The sequence below is a fragment of the Pseudorca crassidens genome, chromosome 9 (assembly GCF_039906515.1).
Source record: "Pseudorca crassidens isolate mPseCra1 chromosome 9, mPseCra1.hap1, whole genome shotgun sequence".
Classification (NCBI taxonomy): domain Eukaryota; kingdom Metazoa; phylum Chordata; class Mammalia; order Artiodactyla; family Delphinidae; genus Pseudorca; species Pseudorca crassidens.
Genome location: NC_090304.1, coordinates 49,001,399 through 49,016,295, shown reverse-complemented (window position 1 = coordinate 49,016,295; position 14,897 = coordinate 49,001,399). Strand labels below are relative to the sequence as shown.

General features: G+C 38.8%; 1 pseudogene; it reads left to right on the top strand.

Moving 5' to 3' along the window:
• Nucleotides 1-7,343: 7,343 nt before the first annotated feature.
• On the top strand, nucleotides 7,344-8,290 carry LOC137231304 (olfactory receptor 51F2-like; annotated as a pseudogene).
• Nucleotides 8,291-14,897: the final 6,607 nt, after the last annotated feature.

The window sequence follows — 14,897 nt, the reverse complement described above, 5'->3', positions numbered from 1 at the left end:
CATAAGATGGCTAACAAACACGTGAAAAGATGCTCAACATTACTAATTATTAGAGAAATACAAATCCAAACTACAATGAGGTATTACCTCACACAAGTCAGAATGGCCATCATCAAAAAATCTACAAACAAGAAATCCTGGAAAGGGTGTGGAGAAAAGGGAACCTACCTACACTGTTGGTGGGAATGCAAATTGGTACAGCCACTATGGAGAACAGTATGGAGGTTCCTTAAAAAACTAAAAATAGAGCTACTGTATGACCCAGCAATTCTATTCCTAGGCATATATCCGGAGAAAACCATAATTCGAAAGTATGCATGCACCCCGATGTTCACTGCAGCAGTATTTACAATAGCCAGGACATGGAAGCAACCTAAATGTCCATCAACAGAGGAATGGATAAAAAGATGTGGTGCATATATATAACGGAATATTACTTAGCCATAAAAAGGAACAAAATAGTGCCATTTACAGAGACGTGGATAGACCTAGACCTTGTCATACAGACTGAAGTAAGTCAGAAAGAGAAAAACAAACATTGTATAATATTGCTTATATGTGGAATCTAGAAAAATGGTACAGATGAACTTATTTGCACAGCAAAAGTAGAGTCACAGATATAGAGAACAAACTTATGGTTACCAAGGCAGAAGGGGAGGTGGGATGAATTGGGAGATTGGGATTGATATATATACACTACTATGTATAAAATAGATAACTAATGAGAACCTACTGTATAGCACAAGGAACTCCACTCAGTGCTCTGTGGTCACCTAAGTGGAAAGGATATCTAAAAAAGAGTGGATATATGTATATGTATAACTGATTTGCTTTGCTGTATAGCAGAAAGTAACACAATATTGTAAAGCAACTATACTCCAATAAAAATTAATAAAAAAAGAAAAAGTAGTAACTTCAGAAAATGCTTCCTTTCATATTCAATAATACCTTTTTCATGTGACTAAACTTACAGTTAATTTTCAAACTAAAAGGAAATCTGAATATCAAATAAATAAACAAGTAAATAAATAAATAAATTTTGTGTCCATACAAAATAAAATCTCTTTTGAGTTGCATTTGAGGCAGAATTTTGGAAAAATAAACACCTTAATACCGCCTTGGAGGACAGAATGAGACAAGGCTCAGAGGAGAATGAGAAAAGCATGTCATATTCATGGAATTGAAGATGTGTTCAGTAGAGTTGAAGCAGAAAGAGTAGAAAGACAGTGCTTTCAGGATAGAACTCTAAATGGGTAGGTGAGTGCAGAGAAGTTATTCATTCAAAGTATTCAAGTCCTGGGACAGGTCAATTAGAAAAGACACTCTCCCCGTCAGAAGGGACACTGGTCATTTTACCCTTTGTGTATCCACTGATTATTAGACCTGGGCTTATGAATAATTTAAATCCCTTGGGTTTGTGCTCAAGAAGAGCCTGAGGTTCTGCTAACTGTGTACCATCTCCTGCAGCCCTGCTCATGGGCCAGCACTGTTCAGAATGGAATCCTTATTATGGCCAGCAGGATTTTCCCATTTATATCCCTATAACAGCCTGGCCAACTCCTTTTTCTTCTATACCTTGGAAGCTTCTATTTGAATTATGCATTTCCCCCCACCCCCCCCCCCCCGAGTCTCAAACATTTCCTGGCAAACTTATCAAGGGCTGTGAAAATGTCTCCCCCATCTGCTGAAGTGCTTTCTGGAGGAAGACAATGCTTCTATTAATCCAGAAGATATCCAAAACAACAGCATATTTTATAGGTTCTTGATGAATTCCTGAAAAGAAACGTGTCTTTCCAGACTTTCCTGGGGATCTAGAATCTTGTGACAAAGGGAAAAAAATTAAACAGTATAAGTAAGGTCTCTGCTCTTCAGTAACTCTAATGGAAATAGTTACCTCATCCTCTTCTTCCATATAGCAGACCTCTTTGCAAGGTAATGTCCACTTGGCATAGCCTTTTATGCCAAGAAGCATGTTTAATTAATTAGTGTTCTTAAAACTACCAACGCTCTCAGTTCATCACAAATTGTCGAAAACTGTATTAAGTGGACAAAGGCTGAAAGCCACTTATGTGTTTTCACAGTTTTGACGGGAGGCTGTCTGTCAAACATGGTTAATATCTCCACCAGAGATAACTACACTGGTGTCAATTTCAGGCCAGTTATCAGAACAGCCTAGTGCCTTTGTAAGCTAGCAAGGGACACACAAGGGACTCAAAGTTTTGTAGTCCTCTTTAGTTTTTTTCTTTAAAAAAATCGTCTTTATTCACAGCAAATTGAGAGGAAGGTACAGACATTTCCCATATATTTCTTGTCCCTACACCTGTGTATCCTCTTCATTATCACCCACCCCCCACAGAGTCCTTCATTTGTTACAACTGATGAACCTAAATTGATACATCGTTATCACCCGAAGTCCATAGTTTACATTGAGGTTCACTCGGTGTTGTGTAGTCTATGGTTATGGACAAAAGTATAATGACATGTATCCAACATTATAGTATCATACAGAGTATTTTCACTGTCCTAAAAATCCTCAGTGCTCCACCTATTCCTTCCTACCCCCAAACCCTGGTAATCACTGATCTTTTTATTAACTCCAATAGTTCAGCTTTTCCAGAATGTCATATAGTTGGAATCATAGAGTTAGGGTAATTTATCCTCCCCTCCCCTCTCCCCTCTGACTGACTTCTTTCACTAAGTAAATATGCATTTAGGTTTTCTTCATGTTTTTTCATGGCTTAGCAGCTAATTTCTTTTTAGCACTGAAAATATTCCATTGTTTGCATATATCAGTTTATTTATCCATTCACCTACTGAAGGGCCTCTTGGTTATTTCCAAGTTTTGGCAATTATGAATAAAGCTGCTATAAACAGCCATGTGTAATCTTTGTGTAGACATAGGTTTTCAACTCTTTTGGGTTCCTACTAAGGAGTACAACTGCTGGATTGTGTGGTATGAGTATGTTTACTTTTGTAAGGAACTACCAAACTGTCTTCTAAAGCAGCTGTACCAATTTGAATTCCCACCAACAATGAATGGGGGTTCCTGTTGCTCCAAATCCTCACCAGGATTGGATGTCAGTGTCAAGGATTTTGGTATTTCTGACAGGTGTGTAGTGATAGCTCATTGTCTTAATTTCATTTCCCTGATGACTTATGATGTGGAGCATGTTTTCATATGCTTTTTTGCTGAGTTGCTGTCTTGTAAGTTGTACAGGGGTAAAACTGCTCTTAAATGAGAACTATAATCATAATCAATCTCCAGGATTCTCTTTTGGAGAAAGAAAAGAAGTTAGACTGAAAAGAAATTGCCCTCCATAATCAGTGGTTTGGGGCATAAATGGTTAGCAGGACACAGCTGTATGGAGTTCTCTCCTAGGAATTGGTTGTTTTTCTGCTGAGTAAATGGCTCTCACCAGGAAGCTCCTGGGCTCCTTATAAAGTCTTTCTTTCTCAAATCTGAGTGTTCTCTCATTCCTGAAAACTGCCAGTGAGTTCTCCTGACAAAAGAGAACTTCTTTGGGGATGGTTTAAAGGGGCAAGACTGATCAGGCACTGTTTCCCCAGCCTTAGAACAGAAGACATTTCTGCCTGTAATTTTATGAGGTTGAGATAATTCTCTCTCTCTCTCTCTCTTTCTCTCTCTCTCTCTCTCTTTAAAAGACTCTCTGCTGCTGCCTGAGATGACTTTCAAAGGGTCAAATGACCTCCCTTTCCAGACTCAAAAGGTCTTCTTTGCATGAGGTCAGTGTTTTAGTGCATTGAAGTATTTTCTGAATACATCAGAGACTGTATAATCTTCAGATAGTTTATAAAACTAACAGTTCAGAGGAAATTTGTGAACTCAGTAGTACATATTCAAGAGATTTGTATATTATAGATATACATGCGTATATCTATATATACATGAGTATGTGATCATTCATTCCACTTTTTTCTTTAAAGTTAAGTTCTTTTAAAAATAAGAAGTGAAGAGAGCAGAGTGAAGTCAGAGAGAACAAAGTTCAATTATTAGATTTGCCATGTGGATAAATGTGAGAAAGTAACATGATTCTTCTAAGCCTTGTTTTTCTAATCTTAGCCTCAATGTTCTCATCTGTGAAAAGGAGCTGATAATACCCAGTGCATGTTGTGATAATGATGGATGTGAACCTTTGTAATGGGAGCAATATTTACATGTTCTTGGTGGCCTCCTTACAAGGATGTTTAAGTCATAGCCCCTGTCTTAAAGAATTCTCCATGGGGGAGAGATATTTAAATATATATTTCCAAGAATAGTTATTTACTATTAGCTCATTAGATTTAGTGCAAGGATGCCCAAGGGTTGTTTAAGAATCACAGAATTTAAAAAAAGGAAAGCTATTCCTGCCCACAAGTTTTACTAATAGAGTTCCATGAATTAGAATAACCCTACTATGTTTCCCTTTGATTATATCAGTTGAAAAAAGATACCATGAGAAGCTTGCAGAACAGTGGAAAGAACGATTCAGAAAAAGAGATAAAATGGCGTGAATTGTTTGGCCCACAGGAGACACTGAAATATTATCACTATTATTAAGGAGAAGGCTAGTTTGGACACCTGGATAATCCATTGAGGTCTCTTAATTTATTTACTATAATAAAAAGAACATTAACTTGAGAGCCTGCTTCTGCTACAGAACCAAACTTGGGTCTGCTTGCCCATGTGCAGTAAAGCCCATCTACTTACAATGTGAAGGAAAATGCAGCACTTAGTGCAGGGCACCACGAGAAAAGTTCAGGACAGCTAGTGCTCAAAACACGCGAACTCCCAGATCTGGTGGGTTTCAGGAAAGCATTTTTAAAGGCAAGGTGAGGGAGGAGCATCCCAGGGTCTGTGATCAGCTTGGGCACAATTCTCTGATTGGTTGATGGTGAGGGAGCAGGGCAGTGTCACAGGTGTTAACATTATCACTCCTCAGGCTCCAGTGGGTCTGGGGGCTATGTGCTCATCGTCATCAAGTAGTTAAGTTCTTCCATTTGGTGGGGGTTTTAGCATCTGTAAAAAAAACAAAAACCAAAAAACTCAGGAAATGTGCATTAGATACTGTTATCTGGGCATTTCAGAGAGGAGCTAAAGCAGAGGATATGGGGGAGTGGTCTGTCCTGGGAAGGCCCCATTATGATCCTGCTCGGTTCCACTTCCTCATCTTAAAAATAAAGAGGACATGGGGCTTTCCTGGTGGCGCAGTGGTTGGGAGTCCGCCTGCCGGTGCCGGGGACACGGGTTCGTGCCCCGGTCCGGGAGGATCCCACATGCCGCAGAGCGGCTGGGCGCGTTGAGCCTGCGCGTCCGGAGCCTGTGCTCCGCAACGGGAGAGGCTACAAGAGTGAGAGGCCCGCGTACCGCAAAAAAAATAAAAATAAAAAAAAAATAAAGAGGATACAATTAAGGGTCCTTACAACTTCATCCAGAAAAATTTGTTTTTATCACCAGATCTAAATTTGAGCAAAGTCCTAGTACCCAAGATAAACACCAGATTAACAAGAAAATTGTCAGCTTATCTCCTATATTAATATATACCAGAATGTTTACATAAACTTTACTTCTAATTTGAAGGGGCTCTATATCAGGAACCACAATATATGCCTGATATTGTGTCTAGGGTCTGTCACGGATGCAATTCAGTTCATTTATTCAACAGACTCTTGAACACTATTGTGCCAGGCATTTTCCTGGCTCTGAGATCAAATGTCTGAGAAAAACTGATGAAGTCCTTGCTTTTTCCTGGGGTTCATTTGCACCTCAGTGGCCATGCCTCTGCAGTCTCATTAGTAGGTTCTACTCTGTCTTTTCCCTAAATACTGCTATTCCCCAGGTCCTTTTTTTCAGGCCTCCTTCCCCTTAGATTTTATTACTGTAAGATATTTTTCACCACTCCTGTGACTTCAACCCAGGCATCAGTTTAACTCTTAAACCTTACTATCGGGGCGGGAGTCACTTTGTTGGGAATGCAGAAGTTAGTACATATTCTAATTCCTGTGAGTCAAAAGTGAAAACGATGAGGCCTCTTTTCCAACTGAGGTCCAAGGGCCAAATCAAAACCCATGGAGTTTAGTTTTTTCTGCATTCCCTCTTAATTCAAAATTTCCAGCCATTATTTATTTATTTATTTTTAGTAAGTCTTTAAGAGGCTAGCTGTATTGAACATTTTTTTCTTTTCTTCTCAAACACCCTCTTCATCACAAGTCCTGTAACCAGTTATTCCCACTCAAGTTGAAGCTACTCCCTGTTCATTCAGGGGCTGGAATGAAACTCATCAAATTAACTTACCCTCAGACGTTTTTTTCCCCAAGTCATGTATAGACCATCTTGGAGTACTAGGTCTAATTCTAATTCTGTTCATTGCACACTGGCATTTTGTCAGTTATTTACATATTTCTTGAAAGAATGCATGCATGAATGAGAGAAAGAGGATACACACATACTATAAAAACCAAGCATTCTTTCTACAGATAAAAATAGGGCATCAGAAAACTCAGGACAAGAACCAATATAGAGGAACTTTTTTGATCCTAGAGATTTCTTGACCTGGGTTGAGTGTATGCTCATATCCTCAAACAGAGAAGATGGTTCAGAAGATGGTCCATTCACTATCTGAATGGAGATGCATCCAGCCTTAATGAGGCTTTCTGAGGGACTACACCCCCACCTCAAACCCCTCAATTCATTTTCAGTGTCCTTTTGTTATGAAGGAATATTAAGAACCTTACTTAGATCATTCTGTTCCAATTATTATCTGTTAGTTTGCAATGAATTTTTGTTCTTATTAAGGTTAACTTAAGCCCTATTTCTTCAAGGAGATTTTCCTTGAAAATCTTCTTCAAGGAGAAATTCCCTTAAATGATACCAGCTTCACAGGTATTTCTTGAATAAATGCTTTACCAACCGTCACACACTGTAGTCTCTTTGCACAGATTAAATTGCTTCTTTCCTAGTATTTCATTTTTATCAATAGTTCTTGCATATTTATTTAAACAGGAGTATCTTTCTGTAAATATTGATAGTATCTTAACTATACTGTTTTCATTGGGTATGCAAAGACTTTTAACTCTTAATGGACCTCTTAAGGGTTTTTGCCTTGGAAAGTGAGAAGTGAAGAAGCAGGATGAATTGCCTTTTGTGTTGTCCTAGATTTGTATAGAAATGTCCTATCTGCCCATGACCATAGAATCATAGAAGTGGAAAATATCTTACCATTATCTAATCTAATCTTTTTTATATGAGTATATGGATATATACTGAAGCCTAGAGATAACAAGTGGGCCCTGTTTTTGCAGGAAATGTTCCTTTTCCCCAGGGAAATCTGCTTCCTTCACTCATCATGCCATCCTTCAACCAGAGCATTTTCCACTCTGCAGTCTTCTTCCTTACTGGCATCCCTCATTTTGAAACATACCATGCCTGGATCTCCATCCTCCATTCTGTTGTCTCTTTGCCATTGTCATCTCAGGGAATGGCATGATCTTGTTTGTCATCATCACTGAGTCGAGCCTCCATGAGCCCATGTACTATTTCCTCTCCATGCTTGTCCTTCATGGACCTAGGGCTGTGCCTTTCCACGTTGGTCACCATGGTGGGTATTTTCTGGTTCAATGCTCGAGAAATCAGCTTTGATGTCTGCATTGGCCATATGTTCTTTATCCATGGTTTCACATTAATGGAGTCCTTGTTACTCCTGACAATGGCCTTTGACCGTTACACTGCCATCTGTAACCCACTGAGATATGCCACAATCTTAACCAATTCAGGAATCATCAAAGTGGGCTTTGCAATTGTTATTAGGGTGACAACGGTTGTAGTGCCTTTACTCCTGCTCCTTAAGCGTCTGTCCTTTTGTGGAAGTCATGTTTTCACCATCCATATTGTTTCCACCCTGATGTGATGAAGCTTTCATGCACAGACACCAAGATCAACAGTGTATTTGGCCTGGCCATTGTCATCTCTACTGGTACCTTGGACTCTGTCTTGATCCTTCTCTCCTATGTCCTGATCATCCCTTCCGTGCTCAACATTGCCTCCCCAGAGGAGTGGAAAAAGGCCTTTGGTACCTGTGTGTCACACGTAAGTGCTGTTGCCATCTTCTACATCCCCATGATGAGCTTGTCACTGGTGCATAGGTTTGGGAAGCATGCCCCTCCCCTTCTGCATACTCTCATTGCCAATATTTATCTGCTCATCCCTCCTGTAATGAATCCCATAATCTATAGTGTGAAGACAATGCAAATTTGCAAGGCCATGCTCAAAATATTTCTTTCTAAGCTAATTTAGGACATTTTTCAGTGTATTCTTTCTTTACATTTTCTTCTCTGACTGACGTTTGATTGTTCACTAATGTGAGTTACCACCGTATACTGATAAATGTTTACACATGCTTTCATTCTTCTGATAATCCAATAACTTACTATTTACTGGGCTTCCCTGGTGGCGCAGTGGTTGAGAGTCCGCCTGTCGATGCAGAGGACGTGGGTTCGTGCCCCGGTCTGGAAAGATCCCACATGCCGCGGAGCGGCTGGGCCCGTGAGCCATGGCCGCTGGGCCCGGGCATCCGGAGCCTGTGCTCTGCAACGGGAGAGGCCACAACAGTGAGAGGCCCGCGTACTGCCAAAAAAAATAATAATAATAACTTACTATTTACAGAGTTCTAGATTGAATTCTTTGAGAACAGGGATTATGTCTTATGTATCTGTAACCCTATACTGCACCTGGCACAGAATAGGACCATGGTTAAAATATGTCTGCAAAATGGACAAATTAAGTCATAAATTGGGGTCCAAAAAGTCTCACCACCTCTAGGGTATGTAACTATCAAGGCGTGTCTGATATAATTTAGATCAGTAGAAAAGTCTAGGTTTTAGTAATTCTTAGTTATTGGTAATGATTATTATTCTCCCAAATAGATTATTCATGGCTGAGGATCATGAATAAGTACAATAAACAGGAAGAAATGTGAATTAAAAGGATACTTTTCTAATTCTTAAAAGAGTTCTTCAGAGCTTTTGGTAAATGTATTGATATTTTAAGTATCTAATGTCTGGTGATTCATCTTCTAAATATGTGTCTAATGGGGGAAAGTGGGCAAGAATGCAGTAATGTGTTGTGATATTCAACACACCATTATATATTGCAATGATAATTTAGAAACTACTTAAACATTTACTTCAGAGTATTGGTAAAATAAAATGTGAACTGTCATGCAACAAGATAAATATTGATATAGATATATATGATATATTAAGAGAAAAGATAGATTACTATACAGTGTACTTATTGTTGTGTGTATATTTCATGTGAATATACACACAAGTGTACATGTACATGCACATAAAACATTTGTTATAAAGGTATGGAAAGACATGTTCCAAATGTCAAAATTACTTATCTTTTGATGGGTGAATATTGGTTTATTTATACTTTTTTTTTTTACTTTCCTGTACTTTAAAAATGCTCAGTAATGAGGTTTCTGTTGTTGCTGTGTTTTAACTTCAGATAAGAGAATAATATCCGCTTAACAACTACCTAAAAACACAACTTGTTTGTTCTTCATCTTCCATAGGCTCTTCACTCCCATGGATCCTCACAATCTGTCTTCATACTACCCACTACATTTATAATATGACATCCACTTTCCTTTTGCATCCTTCACTGTTCTCAGTGTGGTCCAGCACCAGAGCATCAAAACCACTTGAAATTCTTTTATAAAGTGCAGATTCCTCAACTCCACCCCAGAACTACTTAGGCACTCTTCTGATGGAGCACAAGAATTTGCATTTTCACAAGCTACCTAGAGGTTATCATGCATATTAGAATAACATTCTTATAAGAGGTTTTCACTTCTGAATAACACCATGAATAACCCTAACCCTTGTCCATAGTCTTCAATCATTTTGCTCTCTCCTACTGAAATATCCACCTGCTTTCATTTATATTTGAAATTTTAAAAATATATTTTTATTTTATTATTTTTTGCTGGTATTGCTTTTTTCCCCTTCTTCCAGGTACCATTAAGACTCCTTTTTGTTATAGGTAGTCAGGTCTCTCTTCCCTGACTGATTTGAAACTATTTTATTTTTCTCCCAGTTTTACTGGGAGGTAGTTGACACACAGCACTGTGTAAGTTTAATGGTTACATCACAATAATCACATACATCATGAAAGGATTACCACAATAAGTTTAGTGAACATCATCTCATATAGATACAGCATTAAAGAAATAGAAAAAAAATGTTTCCTTTGTGATGAGAACTCAGAATTTACTCTTAACAACTTTCATAGATAACATATTTATCATGATGTATATTACATCCCTAGTACTTATTTATCTTATAACTAGAAGTTTATACTTTTGACTACCTTCATCCAATTCCTCCTCTCCCCATCCCCACATCTGGTAACCACAAATATGATTTCTTTTCCTATGAGAGTGTTTTTGAAGTAGAATTGACCTATAACACTGTTAGTTCCTGTTACACAGCATAGTAATTTGATATTTCCATAGATTTCAAAGTAATTATTATGATAAGTCTACTTACCATCTGTTACCATACAAAGATATTACATAATTATTGACTATATTCCCTGCTCTGTATATATCACAGATGTGACTCATTTATTTTATACCTGAAATCTCCCTCATCTATTTCTCTCCTCCCCTCAAACAGCCTTCCTCTGGCAACCACCTGTTTGTTCTCTGTGTCTGTTTCTGTTTCATTATGTTTGTTCATTTGCTTTGTTTCTTAGACCCACATGTAAATGAAATCATACTGTATTTGTCTTTCTCTAGCTGACTTATTTTACTTAGCATAATATTCTCTGGGTCCATCCATGTGTGGCAAATGGCAAGATTCTATTCTTTTTTATGGCTGAATAATGTTCATTTATATATATTACATCTTTATTCCCTCAAATATTGATGGGCATTTAAGTTGCTTCCACATCTTGGCTATTATTAATAATGCTGCAATGAATATAGGAGTACATGTATCTTTTCAATTAGTGTTTTGTTTTCTTTGGATAAATAACCAGGCGTGGAATTGCTAGATCATATGGTAGTTCTATTTTTAATTTTAAAAAATTAATCTCTATATTTTTTTCCCATAGTGGCTGCACTGATTCACATTCCAACAACACTGCATGAGGGTTCCTTTTTCCACATCCTCTCCAACACTTGTTATTTGTTGTCTTTTTGATAATAGTCATTTTGACAAGTTTGAGGTGATATCTCATTGTGGTTTTTATTTGAGTTTCCCTGATGATTAGACATGTTGAGCATCATTTCATTTGCCTGTTTGCCTGTATGTCTTCTTTGGAAAAATGTCTATACAGGACCTCAGCCCATTTTTTTAATTGGGTTGTTTGTTTTTATGATGGTAAGTTGTATAAATTATATATATTTTTGGATATTAAACCCTTGTTGAATATAGTGTGAAAATATCTTCTACCATTCAGTAGGAGGTTTTTCTGTATTGGTTTTTTCACTGTGCAAAAGCCTTTATTTTGATGTGATACCAATTGTTTATTTTGTCCCTATATTTCTATTGCCTGAGGAGACTTATCCAAAAAAATATTGCTAAGACCGATGCCAAAGAGTGTAATACCTATGATTTGTGTAGAAATTTAATGGTTTCAGGTCTTCCATTGAAGTCTTTAATTCGTTGTGAATTTGTTTTTGTATAGGGTGTGAGAAAGTAGTCCAGTTTGTTTCTTTTGCATGTAGCTGTCCAGTTTTCTCAGCACCACTTATTGAAAATACTATCTTTTCCCCATTGTGTATTCTTGCCTCCTTTGTCATAGATTAATTACCCACATAAGTGTGGGTTCATTTCTGAGCTCTCTATTCTGTTCCATTGATCTATGTGTCTGTTTTGTGCCACTACCATGCCATTTAGATTACTGTAGCTTTGTAGTGTAGTTTGAAATCAGGGAGCATGATACTTCCAGTTTTGTCCTTCTTTCTCAAGCTGGAGTTGATGTCCAAAATCTGGTGGGTGGGGCTGGGGCTCAGGGCATCCTGGGGCTAGTGTCCACCCACTGGTGGATGATGCTGGGTCCTGGCGATAGTGTCAGCCTACTGGTGAGTGGAACCAGGTCCAGGGGACTCAGGCTGTGGGGCTCAGGGTTTCTGGAGCTGGTGTCTTTCCACTGGTGAGTGGGCTAGATACACAGCTGGCTGCAGATCCTTGGTAATCTTGAGGCTGGTGTCTACCTGCTAGTGGGTAGGGCTGTGGACCATGTGGTCCCAGGGCTGGTGCCTGCATCCTGGTGGGTGAGGTGGGATCTGATGGCTGGCTATGGGGCCCAGGGATCCTGGGGCTAGTGCTCGCCCACTGGTCTGTGGGGCTGGATCCTGTGGTGGCTGGGGGTTCTGGGGGCCTGCTGGTTGTTGAGGCTGTTTCCCTCCCAGCTAGCTGCTTGACCTGGGGCGTCCCAGGTCTAGTGGCCAGGGCTGGGTCCCAGTATTAACAAGCTAAGATGGAGGATTCCAAAATGGCTCTTGCCAAAACCAGTGTCCTCATGGTGGGATGAGCTCCCCAAAATGGCTGCTGCCATGATCTATGTCCCCAGGGTGAGTCCCAATTGCCTCCTGTCTCTCTGGGAGATTCTCCAAGAGGATCTGACTTAGGCTCCTTTCAAATCACTGCTTCTACTCTGGCCCTTGGAACTTGTGAGGTTTTGTGTGTGCCCTTTAAGAGTGGAGTCTCTATTTCCCGCAGCCCTCTGGAACTCCAAGTAAGCCCCACTGGCCTTCAAAGCTAGACATTTTGGGAGCTTATCTTCCCAGTGTAAGACCCTTGGCTTGGGAAGCCTGATGTGGGGCTCAGACCCCTTGCTCCTTGGGAAGAATTTCTGCAATGGTAATTCTCCTCCTGTTTGTGGGTCACCTACCTAGGGGTATGGGTCCTGACTACACCACATCTCCACCCCTCCTATACTCCTATGGTTCCTTCTTTATATCTTTAGTTGTAGAAAATCTTTTCTGCTAGTCTTCGGGTAGTTCTCATTGATAGTTACTTTGTAAATTTTTGTGATTTTGGTGTGTGGGGGGGAGGGGGTGTTGGGGGGAAAGGAGGTGAGCTCCAGGTCTTCCTGTTCCTCCATCTGGGCTATACCTGATTTGAAACTTTTTGAAAACAGGCATTATACTTTATACTTTGAGGACTGATATACCTTGCACAGACCCAAACTCAATGCTTTATTAATAATAGCTAACTTAATTTATGCTTATTAAATTTATTTTTGTATAACTTTGTATATATTCTTCTAACATGTTTTGAACATCTTCATTTTGGCAAAACTGTGGGCAGCACTGGGGTGAAACAGTGAACAACAAAGACACGGTCTCCATTCTTAAGGAGTAACTATCTGACTATATATATCTAAATTGATATTTTAACTAGTTGTTTCTTATTCATGATACTGTGTATACATCATTGTACCAGATATTAAGAGGAGTCATAGTTGGTGGTCTCTTTCTATAGGAAGAGCATGAAATAAAGGGAAAATCATCAACCCAGGAAACTCTTAGCCCAATGAGACAAATTAGCTCCTAGAAATATACTGTTTAACAGAAAAGACAGAATGCACATTCAAATCTAAGCAATAAAAGCACAAATATCATGATTCAAATTTCATGGATGCTCAGTAAAAGTTTTGAAAATGGAGAATTTAAAGGTAGGACAACCATATCTCTTACTTCTCTATAATGTAATACAATTCACAGAAGGCTACCTAAGTATACTCTCTTTTCTTTATTCTTATAGGCAATACTTTTCACTTTTCTTTTTTTTTTCACTTTTCTATTAGCTGTGTTTTCCTGTGAATTCACTGTCATCAAATAGAGAGAGGTCTACACCTCTTGTTTTTATTTATAGACCTTATGAAACAATGCTTGTTCAAGATTGTCTGAGCCATGCTGAAAATAATTGCCTGGTTAATCTGATGCAGAATTTGGAAGAGTAAGTGACGAAGTGTTCTGCTGAGACCCTGGAAGTCACTGAGGTTCTGTTTGAGGATGTTTCCTAAACTGATATTTCTATATAACTGATAGATTGTGGTCTAGAGGAAAAACGTTATATTCTTATCATTCAGGTTGATACTTCACCCAGCAGGGAACTGCTGTATATTATGGAGCCTCAAATAAGGTGCCTGAATTCTTCAGCTGCTTCACAAGGATCTGTAGAAATGTGCTTTTCTAGGAAAGGAGAAAGATTCAACTTCATACTGAGCAGTTTCTGTTACATTATTTAAATTCAAATGCTTTAGAATGCCTGTAAGGTTTTTTGCAACATGTATCCTGCCTCCATGTCCAGTTTCAGTTGCCACTTGCTGTCCCACTTGCACCCAGAGCTCCAGGCATGCTGAATATGGTATTAGTCACTTCTGTTTTTCCCATACTCTGTTCTCCCTTGCCTCCTGACAAACTTGGTGCTGACCTTCCTGCAGGATAAATATATGCCCTTTGATGCTCTCATCATAAATATGTCCTGTTGTAATCATCAAGTTTTATGTCTGTTTCATCAATGGGCTTTGAGCATTTAGAGGGAAGTGACTTGGTTCTATTCTGTACATTACCAGTGCAAAACCCTGGAATGTGATAGATAAAGTGCTTTAAGAAAGAATTAATGACATTTTAAAAAAAGAAACGGAAACTTTTCTTAGAAATGTAAAAAATTCATGCAGGTGTTATTGGAGGCCGATATATTTATCAGCTGGGTGTAGGGTAGTACGGGGATTAGGAATGAGCCTGTGTATACAGCAGGTGGTTTGTTTTGGGTTTTTTACTGACAAATTTACTTTTAACAAACTTTTACCTAGATACAAAGTCAAGGAAGTATCATACCAATCCCTGCACAGAAATGACAAAAATAACTGTAATGAA